Genomic DNA, 24,174 nt, shown 5'->3' on the forward strand with positions numbered 1-24,174 from the left:
CATCGCTTCGAATCTTGATTTGTTCATACGAGCTTTTTTTGCCTCGGTGTAGTTGGGCCCTTCCATGTCACGTAATGGCCCTTAGTTTCTGTATCATAAGTGAAAAACCACGACTTGTCACATGTTGTCACTCTTTCCAAGAAAATAGGAGAGTTTCCATTGGCACTCAAAGTGTCAGTAGAAGCATTTTCACGAGCTTTTTCTTGTTCGATCGTAAGAATTTCCGGCACCAGCTTCGCACACACTTTTCTCGTGTTAAACTGTTGAAACTTCTTAGTAAAATATTTGCTTATACTGCTGAGTGAAATTGAATGCAAGTGGCACTTTGCTAGTCTTTATCCTTACAATGCTGACCTAATAAATTTGCCCTTGCAAACAGTTCTCAAACTTTTCTTATTCATTAATTACTCTCATTTCATTAAGCACTCACCTCACAAAAATCTTCATTACGCGAACTACTGCAATACAGCGAGCGTCAATATTGCCAGATAAATAAAAGATTCTAACTACTGAAGGCACCAACTTCTAATAGGGATGTGGTTAGCAAAGGAAAGATTTTGTTGCGGAGCGAACAATGTATTTACCTTAATAATGTGGCAACCAGTTCAAAAATCATATAATATATAAACGTGTGTGACATCCAGTTCCAAAAGATTATATAATCATCGGCAAATTACATTTCCATGACGGACACACGTCCAGATCGTCCGCTCGAGCTAACACTCCCCACATCCATCACTACCGGCTGTTCACCTCCACGAGCCCAACAGTATTTCCCTCACTGCTGGCGACTAACTTCCAACTGCCCAACACTACTGGCGATTAACTTCCTACAACGAGTCCAAATATGCACTGAGTCTCTTGCAAAGAAAGCGCAGTCAGAGATCCAATGCAAAGCGCTACACAGCGCTGCCAACACAGAAGCAGCGCTGGCCGGGGTGACCGAGCGGTTCTAGACGCTTCAGTCTGGAACCGCGCGACCGCTACGGACGCAGGTTCGAATCCTGCCTCGGGCGTGGATGTGTGTCATGTCCTTAGGTTAGTTAGGTTTAAGTAGTTCTAAGTTCTAGGGGACTGATGACCTCAGATGTTAAGTCCCATAGTGCTTAGAGCCATTAGAACCATTTTTTAACAGAAGCAGCCCACTTAGACTGGTTATGTAATATTTGCCTTACGCATTGTTTGCCAATTAGTACAGTTTCAGCAATAGATCGAATGAACCTACGCTCAAATTGAATCAGATTACCTGCTTTTTCGATATTTTTATTTGTTTTTGATGTTGAATAGCGTCCCGGGAGTGAATCATGTTCAACGTCATCTCGATCATCATGGAAACGCTTGAACCACTCAAAAACTCGTGTACGTTATAAGGAGGCTTCGTCATACTTTTCTTTTAGTGAAATATAGGTTCCAGCAGCAGGTTTTCCAAGTTTCTTGGGCAACATCACGACAATTCATTGCTAAATTATTACATTTATCATTTTTCTGGTAAAACAAAATAAGAGCTCTTACACAAAAGTAGGCCACGACCACGGTGGTCTGCAGACGCCAGAAATGCCGCCTTCGACTGAGAAGGCTTCACGCTTCGCAGTTATTGGTCGTTCATCTTTCGGCGCATGCGTACTTACTTTGTGACAAAATCAGTGCCGTTATTTTATAGTCACACCTCGTGTGTTGCAGGCAGCTTTCAAGACTTAGCAGACATAATAACATTCCTGGCAGTGTTCTTCAGAGACTCATAACCTACTAAAATTGACCTGGCAAATAATCTAAGCTTTTTGAATATTTATTCTACATAATTTGCCTTTTCAGTTTGTACATCTGAATCTAAATTGTAGCACACTATGTGGCTTACTTCCCCATACGACATTCAAACTGGCAACACAGTATCTTTCACACAGTCAATACGCGACGCTGAGCCTCCATTCCTCCTCCAACCGGTTCACCTTTGCAGCCGCTGAGCTGTTGCTGTGGATTGCCGAACACGCAGAAGTGGATTACACGCAACTATACTACCGGCGATACCAAGAACGCAGGGTAGATATCGTCGCAGCAGTTATCTGTGAGATAAGGAGTAAACTCTTTTATCTCCTGGAGTGTTCGATATGCCGGTCATCGGCCAGAGAGGTACGTGTTCGGAACTGCAGACAGCAGTAGTAGGGCGTTTCCTTGCGAGAACTCTGTGCCGTCGCCTTTCGGTGTGCCATTCACTGCAGTACGTTACAACGTGCTGCGAATAAAGTGCGACTGTGGTGTTTTCAGACGAGCTCTTGTGTTCCAGATGTGACCGTCGTCATTTCGAATAATGTGTTTTGATTAAGGTACGTTGAAATACTCATTTATTCTACGGCTACTGGCTATGTAGCCATCGTTCTAAGGAGTTCTGAATAACAGTTCACCGAGAAAAATGGGCCAATTTGCTTGTCTAGCATGAGTTTTCGTTTATTTGTTACACAGTTTCTGTTAGAGTGAACTCGTCACGGGAAATAGGCTAAGTTTGCGTGGAAACAGAAATGTCTAGAGTTTCCTACAGTAAAATATAGTTATTCTTTCCGAGAGCACTTTTACTTGTACGTCTGAGTGCAAGTGTATGTGAATGTGTGTGTGTGTGTGTGTGTGTGTGTCCGAGAGAGAGAGAGAGAGAGAACGCACTTACCCACATGAATTATTTTATGTAATTCGGCATTAGGTCTCGTTGTGTGAGACGTGTCACCTGTTTCTCCAGTACAATATCCGGCTCTTCCAGTCATTATTGCAACTTTACAGGCAGAAAAAATTATGTAGTAAACAGAAAACAAATTCTTGCAGTTATTACCGAATAGCCCGAATCTTTCAGCAAAGTATCTACAATTAAAACGGATCCATTCCTTGTCAGATGCAACGCAATTATTGCCCACAAACTTCGACGGTTGTTCTCATTCTCGCACGTAATAGCCACACATACTCGAGCGTTATCTCGCCGCTGTTCAAACGAAATTAATGATTAATAAAGTCCGGCGTGAAGCTGCACTCGAGATTACTGCTAGTGAATAGGTCACTTACTACAGACAGTACTCAGCTTCCTTATACACTAAAGTAACTGTGAGAAGAGTGTCCATTTTTGCAGTTCGAATGGCATGTCGCTGGAGATATTTTCGGTGCTCCTATCACGCCTTAGCTTGAGCCATTCAGACTCAGAGGCGTGAGTCACCTTTTTACGTACTTACTCCCTCCCTTTCCCCCTCTACACCTCGGGAACGTGTCAGGGACAGCGAGTGAGACATACAGTCGGAAGTCGGTGTAATGGAAAGATAACGTTTTTGTTCTGTAGTAGCTCTGATCGCTTTCGCGTTTCAACGGCTGAGCCATTTTCACTTTGTCTATATAGAGTGCGTTAGGACCTATCGGATCATGCATAGTATTATATTTTATCCTGTGGAGTTTCCAGGCAGCTCTCATTTTTTCCTCCACGGACTCATTTGCTTTATCCTGTCCACTTTGTCCCTCATCTGCTGGTGACGTCATTCTCCGGAAGTACTTCTATTTGCTAATTATTTGTCTGTATGAGTTTCTGATGATGATATCTGATGGGCTTTTATGTGCCTTTTCTAAATCCTTTTTGACCTGCTCGATCCAGAGCATGGTTTTCAGCTGTTCTATGTACATCAAATTTTTTGATTGAGCTACTCTTGTTATTAGTAGTTTGTGGATAGGCCCAAACAATTTCGATCGTCTTCTACTGATATCTACCACGAGTTTCGATACCTTTTCGGTTACTCTTCGGAACTGTAGTCTGTATCAATCTTATGTTCTTTTGCGGTCAACTATATTTTCTAGAATTTTGCGTTCTTCTATTAGAATATCTTCCACATCACCTTTTCGTTGGAGTGTGAGCCTTTCGCCAGCGTGCAAGCCTTTAGCCTTCGTAATTGTGTTACACTGCCTGATTTTCATGTGGACGATCATACATTTTTTGTTGTACATATTATAGGTTTTACCGGTACGCTTCTCCAATTTCTTGCATGAGAAATGTCTGTCCCATTTTACCACCGCCTGCACGTTCAAGGATTTCGCCTGAGTACTTGAAGTATATATTTTGTGATGCTGCGAACCGCACTTTCATTGTATTCCGTTCGTCCTACTTTTACTCTAAGGACAAATCAAACCCATGATTGACAAAGAAACTTTAGGTGACCTATATAAATCGTCCTCCTGCTTGGCCATGCTGCACCAACCTCAGTGATATATATTCAGTAAGAAAAACAGTCTGCGTTGCAACAAAAGTAGAAGCTTTATTGACGCATTTCGCCTTTCCGAGGCACCTTCTGAATTTATGTGAGGATGTGTTATCTGTTCTCTTGTACATGTCCGAAGAGCAGTCACAATGAGGAATCCGCAGCAGTGATACATATTATGTATTGTGTATCTCCCCCTCCACCTTCAATTTACTAAATCTTCAGAATTTGTAAATAGGAAAAATACATAAAAACAGATTAGGGGGTATGGTCTTATTTAGCAGAGAAGGTGGTAAAAAAATTTAAATACGGTATAACAGGACACTGTGTAAAAAAAAAAAATTACCACCTTCTCATGCTAGACAGTACCATACGCCTAATCTGTTTTAAGGTGTCTCAATTTTAATTCCATAACAAGTATCCCATCTTCCAAGATAACATTGCCCAATATCCGCCCGCTTAACTGGGTGGTAACGTGCTCGCCTCCCATGCAACAGGGCACGGGTTCGATTCCCGGTCGGGTTGGAGATTTTTCTCCACTTGGGGACTGCGTGTTGTGTTGTCCTCGCCGTTATTTCATCCTCATCACCGTCGCGCAAGTCGTCCAATGTGGCATCGACTGAAATAAGACCAGCATGTGGCGGCCGAACTTCCCCAGATGGGGCCTCCTGGCCAACGATGCCATACGCTCATTTCATTTTCCATTGCCCAATACACACTGCCAGCGACGTTGACCGACGTTATGATTACTGTATGCATGAACTCCACAGCCATCCTACTTGAAAATTTTTGAGAATTTCAGGTGGGTTGTAGGATTCCCCTCTCCATCGTAGCAGACGGAACGGATTGGTGAACCACATGAGACCGAACAGAGACCTGTGGGATAGATGCATCTATACATGAATGATCACATGTCATAAGAAGAGCTACGTGAGAGAAAAAAATGAAGCCATCGAATTCATCGGTTGTCCCTGGGCTTTAATAAATGTTACGGCAAAGCAGAGTTTTGTCAAAAAAATGCATGCGATTGAAACAGAATAGTGTGAAATTACGGGTCTCAACAGCGAGGTTATTAGTGCTCTGGAAACGGAATACACACTACTTCATCTCCTTACACGAATCTAAACCTTATTATATAATTTATAATTTCGTGATACACAGAGAACACCAAGTAGATAAATCGCAACTGGTAAAATTATGAATTTAAATTAGTAATCATAATAACCATCTTTAGCGTGATTACGACTTATTTTTAGGAAAGAGGTAATACAGTGACTACGAAAGATTGTTCTTACCTTTCCTCTGTCTCAAAAAAAAATCTGTGAGTGGTAAAGATATTAATCTTTCTTTAATAAATTACATCTTAGACAAATTAGTAGCTCTTTTTTGTAATAGCAGATTAGTTTTTTTATAGCAGTACTCAAATTTATTACAATTTTCTCAGCAGTTCGTAATAAGTCTTTCTCTCCTACAAGACACGTCTTTACATTTCAGCTGCTCTATACAAAATAACACATTATTAGGGCTGGGCATACGATATACACGTTGGAACGAGCTCGTGATTTTCCTATACGCTGCAGACTCCGATACAGTATCAAGAGGTTCTCGAACCATCATTTGACATTTTTCTCACTCGGCTCGAGAGCAAGTGATCGCGGAAAGGAAAAAATTGTTACAAGCTCAGGCTACAGCTCTGCTTGAAACTTGACAGTTTCGTGAAACTTAGGCGGAAATGGCAACAAATCCAACCACCGTTCAATTTCCTGTTGCATGTGAACATTCTCATACAGTATTTATGGATACTGTACATAAACAATTATGGATTTTTTTCGTGCAAAGGCGGAAGAATTACTCTTCAAAACTATTCACCAACTCTGCACCCAATGCAATATTTTATTTAGTTATTAGAGACCATAATAATTTACCAGATGAGTTACAAACGAGCATTTCGATCAAAAAATAAACCGTAGTCAGATAAAACAGGGAGAAAATTAATTGAGAATGGAATAATTAATAATCGAAATGAATCATATTGAAGTGATGGCAAATGCGATCGGAAGAATAAATAACAGTGGCAAAATCTGTTACGGAAATAGTACTAAAAGACGTCACTAGATCACAGGAGGAACTAAAGCTCGAGAATTAGATTGAATCGTGATTGTGATTATTTATTTATTTATTTATTTGTTTATTTGTGGTTGTGTTTAAATAGGACGTGCAATCTGTAAGATACCGCAACATGTGTTTCATGGTTATTTTTATGATTAAAAATAATAATGTATTATCGACGCTATGAAACATAACACAAAAAGGAGCAACAGAAGTTGCTAAACCGTACGACCGGAAGCTCTAGTAAAGCCCGAGATTTCTGGAGTTGTGACGTCAAATTTTCGAACAGTTCAAAGACGTGCTCCAGCATAGTAATGCAAACTACAATCTTCATCTACGATCTCGCCAAGAACCACCGAAAAAAGAAGCGAAACATTACAATGATTTAGATTGCCATTTATATCTTTGGCCTAGTAAATGCACGCGATTTTATCAGGGACGTAGTTCCCTCTAAACGTACTCGTACATTCTATATTAATTTTATTATCGTAATAACATTACAGAGCGGCAGTGGTTGTTGTGGATGTGGAGATGAGATCAATTCATGATTTAAAAATACATCCACTACACACTTTTATGTTTGTTTCATCGCATGGTACACAAAAAGTTTGAAGAAGGCAGTTTTACACAGTTTTCGTAGGATCGTGATTAGCAGCAAAATAATTGGCACTATTACTTGTATGTTAATTTTGTGATGAAGGAGCTTATAGCCAGTTAACGATTTTCAAAGATTTGACTGTGTAAATATTAGTGTATTCTTGCTTCACAATTCATTACTGAAACTAGAATGCCTCACAAAAACAGTGAAGCGCCCAGAAGACACGGTCAGATGTAAAGTAATGTTAGAGATGCTGTTCTCTGTGACAGAACTACCACCGGAATATGTTAGTGTTGTTCGCATTTAGTGTTGTTACCAGGTTTGTTATGGTATGTAAGAGGAATGAAAACAGTCAGAAGGTGAGTAATCACTGTAAACAAGGCGGAGACGCCACGTACTTGTGCAAGACAGCCTTATCACCACCTGGCAGTGAAAGGGGCCTCATCGTGGGTCTCCATTTGGCCGGTTGGTCGAATTGCGCAAAATTCAGATTTATTGGACATTCCGGATTTGGTGATGGTTCGATGTTGGAGTGCATGGGAAAGTGAGGGCACGCATACGCATCTTCAACGTCCCAATCGACACCATCTGACCATCATAAGGGAGTATCACCGTACAGTGCACCTAGCACGCCATAACCCCTTCAACTCTGCACCTGCTATCCGAAAAGAAGTAATAGATTACCTGCAATCTCTGCGTCCTCATGTGTTGACTCTCATGCGACAGTATCGTGGGCCCATTTTTCAACAGGTCAATGCTCGCGCACACATAGCACTTGTCTGTATGAACTGTCTGCATGATGTTGAAGTACTCCTGTGGCCGACTATATCCTCAGATCTACCCCTGGTGCAACATGTGTGGAAACAGCTAGGACATTAACTCCTTCCCAGTGCCTATATCCAGTATATCAAGAACCAGTTACAACAGTTGTAGCCTTGCTTGCCTCAAGAGAGGATATAAGGGCTTTGTAGACGAAGGAGTTTCCTTAACGGGTTCCAAGAAGTAAGGAGAGACCGACATAACGCAGTTGGAATACATCCAGAAGGAGCATGAACTTGTGTCGCTGAAGATCGTAAAGTGTCGAAAGGTTTGGAAGAAAAAAATGAGTATTAGTGTTTAATGTCCCGTCAATACCGAGGTCATTAGAGAGGAGCACAAGTGAAGACGGGGAAGGAATTCGGCTGTGCTCTGTCATAGGGACGATCCCCACACTAGCCTTAGGCGATTTAGAGAAATCACGGAAAATCGAAATCTTGTTGGGCATACAGGGATTTGAACCGACATCCCCACAAATGGGAGACCTGTGTGATAACCACTGTGCCACCTCAGTCGATAAAATTTAGAGGAGACCTATATCCAGCAGTAGACTTCATATCCAGCAGTTGATTTCAAAATAAGACGATAATGATTTTTGCTCCACTTGTTTAAGAACGTTCAGCAAAATATGCGCCGAAAATTTTGGTTGTCATTTCTGTCTCTAATATTTATAAGTAACTTTGAAACATAGGTAACATAAGACGCAGATGAGACTGTTCCACACTGCTTGCTGGTCGCTTATTTTTACTTCGTTTTTCGTTGTGAACCTCAATTTACTTTTCCACGGAATATAGCAGTCAATTAGTTTTCGAATTACTGATGAATGTTCAATACTTTGTCCATTCATTTACAAAGTGATTCACGTGATAACTGATATGACGACATGCATTCGGTATGTAGTCTAAGTATTAAATATCCTGCAGTAGTCTCGAAACCTCGTGGTGAAATCTTGTTGCGGGAAACTATATTGTTAAACACATGATTTTAAACTTTAGTCCAAAACCTAAATTGCGCTTTATACTAAATTGACAGGAGCTAATTTTCTATACAGTGCGTATCTTCTCTGTTCTACTTGTAATTTGTAACTTTCACTACTGTCAAGAAAAACTGCTATGATAATTTGAGAGTAGCATAGAGTCCTCACACAGCAAATCATTCATAAAGACAACATGTTCACCAGCACGCTTATGAGCGACACTAGGTGCCTTTGTAATGGTTCTGCCCCTAAATGGTGCCAGGGTATAGGCACGCTGCAGCGTTCATATCCAATGTGTTACCAATCATCCAGTCATCTCCGTGTGAAAGGGGGGGTAGATCGAGGTTGTAAAATATCCTTCTCTGGTTACACACACTCATTCTTAAGGTTTTCTTGTTGAAAATAATTCTATTAATTTAGTAGTGTTGGTAGCACACTTGGATAACAGGCCCTGCTGATTCAGTGAAATTTCGCTCTAGGGGCCAGTGCTTTCAATAAACAGATTCCTAGCATCACGGAGAAGTATCAGTGAACATTTTGACCAGCAGAAGTTGTTCCCTATGACATGATCTCATCTCTGGATGTTTGATGCAAAGACTCTGAAGCCTTTGCAAGCTCTGAAGCTATCATACTAGGTATGGAGACAAGTAATGCACGCAGCACCATCGTATCTCTCTTTTCGCGCTCTGGTCATGAATGGTGCACTGAAAGTAAGACCTTTTGTAAAGCCTGCATATGAGCTTGATTTCACCTTTATAGTCTTCTTGAGATATATTTTAAAAGTCGAATAACGATGAGAGTTATTGCTCAAAGAGAATTTGGGGTTTAAAATTTCAGGTTGGAAACCAAGATTTTAATTTTGCAGTATTTCCTAACGAAATTCTAAATAAATACAACCAAAAATCAACAACAAAGTTGAGCTATTTAAAAAACTTATAAAATTATAGTAAAGGAAATTTTTAATTTAATTAAAAAAAACAATTTTTTAAAAAATTTATTCAAATTCAATGACATGAATTGGACAATCTTCATTTGTGTTTTCTTTTCTACAATGAAAAATAAAATGTTATTTAACAGTTTTATCTAATTTATCATCATCATTTGTAAACGTTTTAGTATAATGTTCTTGAAGAGTAATTTTACATTTCTCATCTAAAAGTAATAAAATTTTATCACCAGATTTAGTTGGTAACATTTCAGCTTTTGAAATAACTTAAGATTTATGTTTCTCAAGTTCTGATAATTTAGTGAACACTTCTGAACAAACATTGTTAAATTCAGTTAATAGGTGTTCATGCTACCATTCATGTTCATATTTATTTATATAGAAAAAATTTAAGGAATCAAAAATTAAAAAGTTCTCCAAATGTTAGGCAACAGTTTTAATTTTTGAAAATCTTAACTTTTATATTTTTACCTTCTCTAGTTTTCTGGAAATATTTCAAAAGAAAATGAAAACATGAAGTTAAAAGTTCTTTAATTTTTTTCAAATTTTTCATTCATTTATGTAATTGAAAATTTTCAGTGAGCATTCTATGCTGTGAATCTGGGTTAAATTCTTTTTACCAGATATAATAATGTATGTAATTATACCATTTGGAATATTTTCATTAAAGAATGCACATAATTTCATTGTTGTTTTTGAGTAGTTAAAATGTTCTCATCTTCTAGTCATATTAATTATGTGAATAGGATAATTTTGAAGCAAATTGAAATCCCTACATTTACACCATTATTAAATTGGGGTATTCTTCTAGCATCTCTCAATGCATTGTAAGATTTTAAGAAGTTATTTGGTGGATCAAGATTTCATAATTCTTGATGAAAACCCCATTTCTTCCTTTTCTGGCATAAATACTTTGTAATTTAACCTGATCAATAAAGAAGTATGAAGTAATTGAGTATTTTTTGGCTACTTTAGAAAATAACAAAAATAAAGAAAGGCATATTAAATTCAGTAGAATTATAAGAAATAGTAATGTCTAGTTCAAAATTTCTTTTTCTGCATAAACCAGCAAACGCAGTTGTTAGGAGTTTGAAGAAACAAAGTGGAATATTTGGATTTTTAAGTATTGCTTGTTCACATTCAAGTGAATATTCTGGTTCATATTTAACAATAGGATCACGATTTCTATATTTTTAACAACAATTTCATCTTCTTTTGGATGTGTAGCATTATCTTTTCAGTAGTCCAACAAGGAACAGAATGTCTTGATCTCTTCTTGCACTCTAAATACAAATTACAATTAAATCACCTTCTAAAATAATTTATTTATAATCTTTAAAAATCCACCACATAATTCTAATGGACAGAGAGCTTAATTTTGTTTGGTTTTAATTATTCCATTGTTAATAATACATCCTTCCATATTTAATTCAGTCAAAAGAAATAAAAGGATATTCGATTCTAGATAAAGTTGATTTCCTTTTTTAATTGTAATAACACCAAACACTTTTAAAACATAATTATTCAGTAGTTTAATATTTCGTTTACCATCATATACAAAAAGATCAGTTCTGTCCGTAAGAATAACATCAGATGCCATTTAAAGTTTTGAACAATTTGGATGAATCCAGCCATCACCAATATTAATATTAATTTCAGTTTCATATTAGAACGATTTAAATTATTTTTTGTCTTATAATTAACCAGAAATGAGTAAAATTGGTAACTTTCGATTTCATTCATGATTTATTAAGGGAAAAATTTGATCATTCATTTCTAAAACAACTGTTACATAAGCACCTTTGAAGTCAATTAAATTACCATTTTCATCAGTTATAGGTATTTGTCAATTCTGAATAGTACCAGTATCAAATATTGAAAATATTTATAGGGTGATTTGGTTCATGAATTATTGGACCACCAAAATCAGAATAAGGTTTAAATGAAGCAATAATGTTACTTTCTCTATGAAAATGATCATTATGATTAACAAATATTCCATCAGCCAAATTAAAGTTTACATTAATTAATTCAAATGGAAAGATTTTAGCAACATCTTTAGCACAGTTGTTTCATTTGGTTCAATAGTTTGATTATTAAATCCTACCACATTTGCATAATATTTTCTTTTATAGCCATGTACAATTTTTTATCACATTTGATAACAAATCTATTTAAAATTTTATCTACTTTAATATTAATATTTTGAGTTTTCAAATTAATGAATACTTCTAAGGTTTTCAAACTATATCAACATTACGAATTTCTAGTGTTTCTCCATCACAGTACAGTTTATTATTATTCTATGTAATACTTTGAGTTCAGATAGTTGAATAAAAACCAACTAGTGAAACGCTTTTATAAGTTACTCTTATTGGAATAGTTAATCTTTTTTTCAGAACAGATGAATTATCACTCAATTGAAATAAGCTACTCATTAAATTAGTAAAACTTAGGTAAATAAATGACAGATTGGGAGCCAAAAATAAGAATTCCAGAAAAGAAATTAAAAAAATAAACATGTTAATTATTACCAAATTTTATTCAGTGTATATTAACAGGTCCTAGATGCTGTGGAAAAAGAACATTTATGACTGATAATTATATTTTGGCATCTGGATGTTTTCAAATGAATGGATGGTTAAATTTGGAAAAAATTAAGCATTTACATGTTTATTTAAAAAATTTAAATCTACCAAAATATCAAGAATTCATAAAAATATATGAAAAATTTAGGATATAATTAATGTAAAAATTGTTAGTTTTATTGAAAATGTGAAGATATTCAGTTGTAGTTTTTGATGACTTCATTCTTGAAAATCAAGATTTAGTTAGAGATTATTTTACAAGAGGAAAATACAAAGGAATAGATTGTTTTTATTTAAGTCAAACGTATTAAAAAATACCAAAACATTAGTTAGAGATAATTTTGATTTTTTTACTATTTTTAGACAAGATGATACAAATTAAAGTCATATTGAACATGAATTTGTTGGTGGTGATTTAAAGTTTGATCAATTTAAAGAAATATATAGTAAATGTTGGAATAAAGATAAATTTGTTTTTATTGCAATAGACATTAATGAAGATAAACACTGAGAAGGATGTAAAATTTTTGAATGTTGATGTTAAACATTGAACATAAACATTGAATGTAAATGTTAAACTTAAAAATATTGAACATAAATGATAAATATAAATGTTAAATGTAAAATAAAAAACCATTACTGTATTTTATCCTTAATAAATATTTGCAAAATGCGATACAGAAATTGTTAAAAATGCCAAATGAAGCAGAAAAGTAGAGGAACAATTAAAAGAAGAGTTTAAGAAATGGAAAAACAACCAAGAACAGAATGTGAAAATGTAAAAATGAAGATCGACCAATTATTGATACAGTTGATACAGGTAACTGAGGAAATAATGGATTAGGAGAAAAAGATTTAAAAGCAAATGATAATAATAGATAAGTTTAAAAACAAATGGCTCCTTATAATGGCATTATTTAGAAAACTTCAATGATATTCTATCAATTAAACAATTTGATGGTCATTATTCATTAAGTGTTCAAAAACTAAATAGTCTGTTAGAGAATTACGAAAAAGAAAGAAAATTAACATAAAAAATAGAAGTCATAGAACGTTAGAATTCGTTAACCATAGTGAAGATAAGGTTTTTGGATTTAGACCTGTTGGTCAATTTGTATATACTGGCAAACTACCAGTGGAATTCAGTGGTGATTAATTAAAAATTAATGAAAAAGAATACAAAGGAACAGATGGGTTAATGAAACTTTTAACCAGGAAACAAATAACTAGGCATGATTTAAATAGAGAATTTGATTGTCTTGATTTACAAAATTATCCATGGTTTTTATTCAGATCAAATGCTTATATAATGAAAGTAATGCAAATGAAATAAAATCAAGTAAAGGAAATAAATATAATAATGTGATTAAAGCAATTGTTGAAGAATATTTTTCTAATTTTTCAGAAAGAAGTTTTAATGATTCATCTGAAAAAGTTGTTCAAAGTTTGGTAAAAAAATATTTAAAAAAACGATCAAATATGTTTGAATGGATGATATTTATCAATTAATTGATAATTAACAGTAATTCATGGTGAAGAATTAGCTGGAAATAAAAATTATCATAATGAAATAGTAGGAATAACACAAATGTTAACAAATAAATTTAGTGATTTTATTATTAATGCACCAAAAGGAATTCCTTATTGAATTAGTTTTTTAATAATTTACTACATAAATTTTGGAAAAGTGAAAATAATGGAAACGATTAGTTGATACTTTAAATAACAAATTACCCTTTAAAATGCATTTACCTGGTAATAATTATTGTGGTCCAGAAACAAAACTAGAAGAAACATTAATTAGGTGAAGAATGTAAAAAGCATGATTTTTTACACAGATAATAAGGAATTAGAAAAAAGATACGAAGCAGATAAAAAACTTCAATTATCTGCAAACAAATGAATGCATGCAAGTAATTCTTCATTAGGATAAAAAACGAAAATTAGAAATGGCTTTAAATGTTGATAAAAATGGATATGGTTTATAAGAAATTGTGTATTATTTTTTAATCTATATAAATGAATAACTTTTCAGTTGATCATACTTTCATATTGTGAAAAAGATTATTGAGTATTTAACAAACAAAAAAGAAACAAAACAGGAAGGTGGATTTTTAACCATTATTATTAGCTGCATTACCATATTTAGCAACTATTGGTTCACTTGCTGGTGGTACTGCAGCAATTGCAAATGCAGTTATAAATAAGAAAAAAGGTGATAAGGAATTAGGAGAACAAAAAGACACAATTTATCAATGGAAAAGAAAGGAAAGCAGTACAAAAATTTCAAAGAAATAATCGAAAAATTTCATATCCTTTATCTGATTTTTGACATAGAAGAATTAGTTAATTAACTAAAACCTAAGCAGTTTGTGGCTTTTTAGTGAGTTATGAATTACCTATTGAACCCAAAAATTTAGAATGTGGGATAGTAAACCAAAATACTTCTGATGATATTGGTACTCACTGGATGTGTTATTATAAAAATAAAGATATAAAATTTGATTTTTTTTTTATTTTATTAAAACGTTTACAGTTAAACTGTACCTTTGAGATTTTTAATTTAAATTTCAATCGATAATATAGATAGGTAAGATTTGATGGTTTTCGTTTATAAACAATAGAGTTTATTAAATTTGTATGTGAAAATGAGAATATGGTGTTTTGTTATATGAAAATGAGATTTGATGGTTCTTATTTATAAAACAAAATTTATTATACTTGCAAATTTTTGCACGAGTAAATGAGAATTTGGTTATTTCATTATAGGCAAATGAGTTTTGATGGTTCTTATTTTCAAAAAAATTTAATTTATCAGATTTGTTAATTACAAATAAAAATTTCTGATTGTGGTTATAGATAAATTTTTTTGGTTGGTGAAAACTGAAAAATTAGATTCTTGGTTTGCACCATGGAATTTTTACTCTAAAATGCTCTTTGCGCCAGAATCGGCATAAAGATACTACTTCTGACGAAGTAATAATATGTCAGTTGATCCATCAACTTGGAATTTTAACAATAAATTCCATGACGCCTCTCTGTAGCATTTGCTTCCGGAGTAGAATGAGTACCTACGTGAAGTTTTCGCATTTGTTAGCTGAATCTATGACGATCGTTGCTGTTTGGGGCCTTCTCAATTTCCTGTCAATTTTACCTGGTGAATATCCTGGACTGAGTAGTAATACTCAGGTATCTATAGGATGCGTGTTTTGTAAGCTATCTCTTCATGAGTGGACTACACTTTCCGTGTGTTCTACCTGCTAAACTGCACCAAACACTCTTTCTTACACATGCAAATTCATAAAACCAGTCAGCTTTGGGTAGTCGTAATGTTGTAGACGCACACCAAGAGAAAAATCCAGGTAGTCTGCATCACTCAAGTACATAAGCGTTTATCTATTCGCAATACAAATAATGGTCAAAGTGAGATCCAACAAGCCGCCTATTTACGTAAGCACAGCATCAACGAAGTAGATTCTAGAGCACAGCACGATATGAGGTAAGTTCATGCTGGTAAGTTGGCCAGTTTCATTTCCTGCATGATGTCAGACGCCAGGCCCATGTGGCTGGTCAGGGACACCTCTTACCAGCTGCACAGGAAGTCTTTGATATCATATACTACATACTATCAGCTTCTCAATCTGAGCACACAGATATAGCAGCTGCCCCCCTCCTTTAACTGGGGGTCCAGTGTGTACCGTCAGTAGGAGCATCGCCGTGCTGGTAGGATGTGGGTGGGTTGGCCAGTTGGGCGTTTGATGTCCATCTCGATGTCAGCTCAGCTCTGCAGTTACGCTATATCCTCTGTTTGAGGCAGGGTCGTCGTCATAATGCTGGAGTCAGTTGGTGCTGGTGTTACAATCATCTCCATGTTCTCACAGACTTATTTGTGCTAGAGGTGAGGAGTCCCACTCCTTATTGGACCTGCTTCTTCGTCACAGGAACTCTGGTTCTCGTCCTGTCTCTGTGTGGCGTCTAAAATTGCACTGATCCCTCTCTAGGGCCGATGGTGGTTAGCTGCAGGTGGATCTCTCTGGCTGTGAGCGCAGCCATTTTGCATTCCATACTAGCAGGGAGCCATTGTCTTCCAACATCTGTCCTCCGCAGTCGCCTATAATAATGCCTGGTAGCCATCCTGGAACACTCACGAAGGTGCAAGCCCACAACTCTGTGCCCAAGTTCGTCGTCTGTGCAGCAGTTCTGTTTGAGTGCGTCCCTCGATTGGTGTGGTTTTATACAAGGCCAGGAAAGCGGATATGGGCATTGAGTGTGACTGACATAATGTCCCATAACTGCACCTTAATGGTGCGGACAAACCACTAGGCTTCACCATTGGAGGTTGTGTGGAACGTTGCTGTTACCAGGTACGTTACGCCATTTCGAGAGCAGCAATTCTGGAACATACTAGATGAGAATTGAAGACAACAGTTCGAAACGACTGTTTCTGGGACTCCTTAAACGACAAATATTTTCCGCAAGACATTTCTTCCTTCCTTTTCTATTGTATTCGGCATTCGAATGACAAATGGGAATTTGGCGTATGCGTCGATGAGCCAAACCTCTCGCAAGGTGTCTACATGTACGTACTCCAACGGGCGTTGTCGCTTTGGCTCCCTCCCTCACCCTAATCCCCGCATATGAAACCAAAGACAGCCTCCTCGTCATTGCTGCAGCTTCACAGCGGTGATATGGCTGTGTTCCCTTTTTGGAATCTGCAGTTAATCTAACCGTCTCATACTGCCCCACCTAAAACCATTCTGCTGTATTGTTGCACTGACCATTGGTAGACCTTGGATTCGTGTATATCAAACTAGGGTGTCTATACATGTAAAGCAGTTCGCGCTGGCAGATCACTGCTGCTGCGATATGATCCTGTCGGAATAATCGTCTCGACAGTTTTCACTTATCTGTATGCTACATTTCTCACGTAGTTCGCTTGGTACACGACATGGTATGAAAACGAAATGAGGTAAGAATACGAATACCTGAGGGAGGAGTGACTGTGTCGTTTGACCTCATGCTCCAATGCGCGAGAAAGAAAGAGAATGGGACAATTCTGAAACGTGAATGGGAAAAATACCAAGAAAAGCAATCAATCCAGGTAACTAACAATATATTCAGTTTCAGTAATGTGTGGATCCAGAAACACCTCCAAGATATTCGATTCAATACCATCACCACATTCTCAGTGAAGAGAAATTTCCTGGATGACTCTGTACGCGTGTTATATTGTCTTAGTTTGTTCTGAGGCGTAGTTAGAGGTAGATCTGTAATGCTAATGGTTCATGAAAACCATTTCTGCTTTATGATTCACTGTTTCGTTCTTGGAGCATCTTCAGGTTGCCAGTTTTAGTCTTTTCTGTTCATTTGCAAGGGCTGCTCGTTTTATCTGATCAGGCCGACAGAAAATAATATCGAGCAACCTTTGGCGTTTAATGGACAAGACTAGAACTGGTACAACGAGCAACCTAAAGATGTTCTAAGAACGAAACCGCTCGTCGCACAATAAGGGCTGCTCGAGATTATTTCCTGTCAGCCTGATCTGCTGAAACGGGCAGCCCTTGCAGCTCTACGGACAAGACTGAAACTGGCAACCTGAAGATGCTCTAAGAACGAAACATCCCATCACCCAATGAATGTATATTATAAAGCTGAAGTGGTTTTCATTAAGCATTCAAATCTATCAGCTGTGGTGCTCAACATGATCAAGATTATCTCTAAAGTGGTTCCCTGAAACTACAGTAGCTCCTCAGTTTTTCACGAGAACAGTGTCGTCTTCCGTTCACCGACTCACATTTCAGTTTCCTCTTCGCTAGTATAACATTTTCATATAGTCACAAGCTCATCCACAAGTCTTCTCGCACGACCGGTTGTCGAGCCTCTCAGACACTCGTACAGAACTTCTTAATAAGAGGGGCAGACTCCTACACGATCTTCTTTCCTCAGAATTTGTGTCAACTCACTGATTTCTCCTAATTATCATTCCTAAAATCGATTTTACCCCTCCGTGTTTTTTCATGTCTCTCCATAACAGCTTCTGCTGTATACTAAACCGATGTGACAGGAGCCGTGTCGCTAAGGGTACAGAGAAATTGTTTCTTTTTTTTCTTTAATACAGATTATATTACACAGATGCGCATTTAAGTCGAGTCCAAGTCTTTAAACCAAGTGGCATTTATCTCCAAGTCGAGTTACAGTTTTCTACAGCTACTCAGCAATGATACTTTTCTGTAGACAACCTTTCTATATAGTCTTCACGAATAATTTCGTACTGCCACACCTGTATTCAACATTGAAAATAAAAGCCTACTTGGCGATTTTTATGGTGTCGCTCTTTAAGTTTCTTCTTCAGTATTCTGTGTTCTGGCCTTCCTGCTGGGAGCTTCTCCAGGATTCTTATGAGCGTATGGCATTGTTGGCTGGGAGGCCCCATCCAGGGGAATTCGGCCGCCATATTTGCAAGTCCTTTTTAGTTGACGCCACTTCGGCGACTTGCGGGTCAATGATGATGGACACACAACACCCAGTCCCCTGCCGGGAATCGAACCCAGGCCCCCTGCGTGACAATCGGAAACGCTAGCGCTACGCTACGGAGGCGGACTCTGGCAGGGTGAAACACTGAGACGTCTCCAAATGAAACTTCCTTCCGTGCTATTCTTGTCTAGCCTCTGGGCACAGAGACTATAAAGAAATACGCCGCGAACCTCCAGTCAAACCCAAAAAGGTGTTGTGACGCTAATGTCAAAAAATATTTCTTGTTCATTTGAATCTAAATGTGTACACTCAGGAACATTCAAAAGCGATTTTTTTTGGGAGGGGGGAGGAGGGGGATTCAGATCCAAACAAAAGATACTCCATGTTTTGCAAAACTGCGTCGCCATTTGTAATAGTACATGTAGATTTCTATGAAGTATAGTTAAACGAAATCCGGGACAATCATTGCAGTGCCTGCGTTGTACCGAAGTACAATGCAATGTACATTCATGTGTGTCCAAAGGAACAGGCGCTGCGGTGACTACAGCCGTTATGATTTACTTGTATTCGCAAGTGCGTATATGGATAACCATCAGCTGTATAATGGAATGACGACAATTAAAATTGGTCGCAGACAGGGACTCGAACCCGGATTTCCAGTTTATCGCAAGCCGTTGCCTTGCCATTTGGCTATCCGAGCAGGACTCACTGCCAGACCAAAACTTCCATATGTCGTCAACCATGCATCTACAGCCTGTACTCGTAGATCCATTGTGTATATTCCAGTACAGGGGAGACATTTTATTTGAAAGTCGGTTGCCCGATGTCGGTGAATAAATACGATATCGCAATGCCTGTATTATTCCGAATTACGGTGCAATGTTCCTTTGGATACGCATGCAATTCCAAAGGAGCATTGCATCGTAATCGGAATAACACACTCACTGCGATATCGTATTCATTCGCCGACACCGGAGAAGCGATTCTCTTCAGTTCATGTTGTGGTTACGTCAGACGGAAACCAGAAGAGTAACTATTTAAAAAAGTATGTCACTTTCTCGTGCTATAATATCTGATGTTGATGTGTTACCACATTTGACCAACTGAACGGAGACTGGTAAAAGGAACAGTACGCAATATTTCTTCTTCAAATCTTTATCTGTCATCTTACGTAATCAGTATCATGTGTAAAGTGCCTGCACGCCTTATCGTAATAGCAGGACATTGATCAAATATACAGCTGCTACTGAACAAGGCAATCCTCTCTGATTAATGCAGTTAAACACTAGAGACATTCGTATCCTGCTGATTTCAGAATAAAAATGCTCCCACAGTTCATACAGTGCAAGTACTGAATGCTTGTAGATGACGTTTTGGATGTTTCATGAAGAAATATGCGGAAATTAAAGGATTATAACGAGTAAAAGACTTTATAAAATTCGAAGTAACGTTATAGGAAGGATCAGCAACTACCACATATTTCACAGTTATCTACATTTACCTCTACATACATACTCCGAAAGCCACCGTACGGTTCGTGTCCAAGGCTACCTTGCACCACCTACTAGTCATTTCCTCTCCTGCTCCACTCAAAAATAGAGAGAGGGAAAAACGGCTGTTTGTGTGCCTCCGTATGAGCCCTCTTTTCTTGTATCTTATCTTCGTCGTCCTTTCGCGAAATGTATGTTGGCGCCAATAGAATCTGTCTGCAATCAGCTTCAAAAGCCGGTTCTCTAAATTTGCTCAATAATATTCCTCGAAAAGAATGTCGCCTTCCCTCCAGGGATTCTCAATTGAGTACCCGAAGCATATCCGTAAAACTTACATGCTGTTCGAATCTACCAGTAACAAATCTACCAACCCACCTCTGAATTTCTTCTAAGTCTTCTTTTAATCCAACCTGGTACAGATCCCAAACACTCGAACAGTACTGAAGAACAGATCGCAGTAGCGTTCTATATGTGGTCTCCTTTACAGATGACCCACACTTTCCCAAAATTATCCCAATAAACCGAAGTCTACCATTTGCCTTCCGTACCACAATCCTCGCAAGTTTGTTCCATTTCATATCACTTTGCAACTTTACGCCCAGATATTTAAACGACGTGACTGTGTCAAGCAGCACAGTTCTAAAGCTGTATCCGAGCATTACGGGTTCGTTTTCCTACTCATCCACACTGACTTACATTTTTTCTACATTTAGAGCTAGCTGCCAATCATCATACCAACCAGCAATTTTGTCTAAGTCATCTTATATCCTCTCACAGACACTCAACTTCGACACCTTTCCGTACACCACAGCACAATCAGAAAACAACAGCATATTGCTGCCCACTCTGTCTGCCAGGTCATTTAAGTGTATAGAAAACAATAACGTTCCTATCACATTTGCCTGGGGCACTCCTGACGATACGCTCGTTTCTGTCAATTGAATACTCGCCGTCGAGGGCCGTTTACTGGCTTCTATTACTTAAGAAGTCTTCTAGTCCATCAGATATATCAGAAACTATTCCAATTGCTCGTACCTTCTTTAACAGCCTGCAATGGGGCACCGTGTCAAACGCTTTTCAGAACTCTAAAAATATGGAATCTGTCTGTTGTCCTTTATCTATAGTTCCCGACATACCAGGCGAGAAAAGGGCAAGTTGAGTTCCGCACGAACGAAGCTTTCTAAAACCGTGCTCATTCGTAGACATTTGCTTCTCCGTCTCAAGATAGTTTATTATATTCGAATCGAGAATATTTCGAAGGATTCTGCAGCAAACCAATGTTATGGTTACTGGTCTGTAATTTTTATCTCTTAGTTGCGCCCACGAGGAAATTTACTGGCGACTTCTTTCGAACACTGTGATTTTAAACCATTAACTGAATCTTAATCATGAGAACCATCACGAAGTAATTTATTTGAACTGTCGTGAAACGAATGGGTCAACTTACTTGCATAACGTACCGCACATCGCTCTACCTCAGGGAGCTGAGTTAGACTCGTATAAAATCCGCACGGGGGATTTATGAGCGCGATCTGGTACTCCGGTCAGACTGTGGTTTTTAGGTGGTTTCCCATACTCGTTTATGCAAATGCAAGGCTGGTCCTCAAATTCCTCTTCAGCAAATGCGATACACAATCAAATAAAATGCAATAACACATAGAATAAAGTTTACATCACTCACAGATAGGTGTTAATGCGACATTCCTCCCTTATGTTATCTTGGCGGTTCAGGAGACATCCGAACACAAAGTTAAAAATAATATAGAAATTATCAAATTTTCCCATACTAGATGGGATTAAGGTTGGAGAAAAGAAAGAAGGAGTGAGATGAATGAGTGCAGGGCACCTCATTAAGTTAAATATATGAAATATATAAATTTGAACTGTACATGACTATTCTGTTAAATTGGTTCACTACATTCACATAATTAAGGCCCAAGTAATGAGGATTTTTTTCGAAAATAGTCCCTAATACCTTCTTAGTGGAGTAAAAGAATGAAACCAAGGAAAAACTTAGTGAAAAGAAAGTAAAAAAAAAAGCAAAGTTGTGAAATAAACGTAAAACTGTTGGCACCATGTGATGTGCCCTCTAGCTGGTATGCTAGTTCACTTTTGGAGATCAGTTTTTGTGAGATGCATAGTGGAGAACCATCTAGGCTGTTTAATCGAAGTAAATAACTCCATAACACCCAGTTCTTCAATGACCACATTATCTGATACTAGTCACTAGATCCAGTAACAAGGTGTGAGTATCAATAAGTTTCTCTCCAGGTAAACAATATAAATCTCCTAAGAAAGTGTACCTCTACAAGGAGGTTCCTCATTCGACCAGTGACAGAATGTTGTTTGACAGTCTGCGACCCTACCAGTGTGAAGACTATAGATGTACAGTTGCAATGACGACCTCTGCACTAGGAACCACCACCTGTCACCCTGTCTCTTGACTTTTTACACTCACCCTCTAGGTCAATTGCCTTTTGTATAAATAGTGGTCCAGGATAATTTATTTCACTGGGAACCATACTGAGAAAATTTATTACCCAAGTAGGATAATTTATTACTCTGCTGCAACCATATTCTCATCTCCCTGCCTGATAGCTGAATTAATTGTGGCAAACCACTCACATTTCCCATAGACCTAACTGATGACCAAGCTACTATCTCCCCCTCACCCAAGAACAAAAGGACATCAATATAATGGCGAAGAAGGTATCCAAGACGGCGTCTGGTCAAAAGACCGCGGAACTATGATGTCACAATCCAAGATGGTGACCAAGGTGTCAGCTGGTCAAAAGATGTTGGCCTATATGATGCCACATGCCCACCCACTCTTGACAGTTCTAAAGGATTCCAACACGTTCCGGCTTTCCTCAAGAGGAAACACGGCTTGGAACACATCTGCACCTTACATTACGTGATACAATATGGAGGAGAGTCTAGAAAGCTTGTGTAGTGTCCATTATTATTACAGACTGGTGGATGGCAGTTCAAGCTCGCTTGTATGTGTGGGAGATGTTTTCAAACAAAGTACACTGGATTTGAGCTTTCGTCTGCTTTTGCCTACATTTTTATTTATGTGGTCACTCCTCTTAGCTCGCTTTTGTATGGTTACTTGCAGGTATTTTACAACTGCTACTGTTTCTAGCGATTTGTTTTCAGTAGCATAATCGTACAGTATTGCATTTATTGGCCTCTTTATGTGCAGTAGGTTACATTTACTTACATTCAGTACCAACACTCAGTTTCTGTACTAATTATCGATCCTCTGCAGGTCAGCTACCGTCTTCTGCAGTTGCTATCTTCTTCTAGACAAACATTCACGACCATCCTCTTTAAGCTTCCAATGTTATCCACCAGATCATTTATATTAGTACAGATGATTTGCGAGTATGCCACAACCAATCAGTCGCATAATGCAACATTATCAGTAGCAACAATGCATATTTTTTTTACTGCTACAGAACGATTAAGTTACAACTGCAGCGCCATGTGTGTTTTGTGCGCAAAATATTATGTCTTTTGATAAATATGATACAAAAAATTTAATTCTGACGCAGGATCGAATATTTTTGTACATGATCAGAGCTCTGTAATCAAATTTGTCTATTACAATAACCAATATATGTGTATTTTTTATACACTCTGCCAAAAGATACCTACCTGTGGAGGAAATTTAATGGTGTATATTTATTAAAATGAGATCTTCCCCAGTCACAGGTGTTTGCTAAAATGTAATGCCTCTGAACTCTTAAAGCTTTTTAAATTAACATTTTACATCTTTATTCTTCGTGACCACATACTATTTCTCACCGTAGTCATCCTGTCAACAAACACATTTTCCAGACTCTCAGCCAAACCTAGTGTAATTGGTTATATTACAAGGAAATTTGTTTAAAGAAATGAATGCCACATTTCCATAGTGTAACTTTACATAGGAAAAGTGTACACATGAATCACAACACC

The 24,174-nt window shown here is 37.5% G+C and overlaps 1 protein-coding gene across 3 annotated transcripts in view; it reads left to right on the plus strand.

Annotated features, from left to right (window-relative positions):
• Nucleotides 1-2,148: 2,148 nt before the first annotated feature.
• Nucleotides 2,149-24,174, plus strand: part of LOC126245358 (leucine-rich repeat-containing protein 15) — a 142,756-nt gene continuing 120,730 nt past the window's right edge. For all 3 annotated transcript variants that reach the window (XM_049948309.1, XM_049948308.1, XM_049948307.1), the window contains exon 1: nt 2,149-2,321. The gene's annotated coding sequence lies outside the window, so the exon portion shown is untranslated. The remainder of the gene's footprint in view (nt 2,322-24,174) is intronic.

The sequence above is a fragment of the Schistocerca nitens genome, chromosome 1, assembly GCF_023898315.1.
Source record: "Schistocerca nitens isolate TAMUIC-IGC-003100 chromosome 1, iqSchNite1.1, whole genome shotgun sequence".
Taxonomy (NCBI): domain Eukaryota; kingdom Metazoa; phylum Arthropoda; class Insecta; order Orthoptera; family Acrididae; genus Schistocerca; species Schistocerca nitens.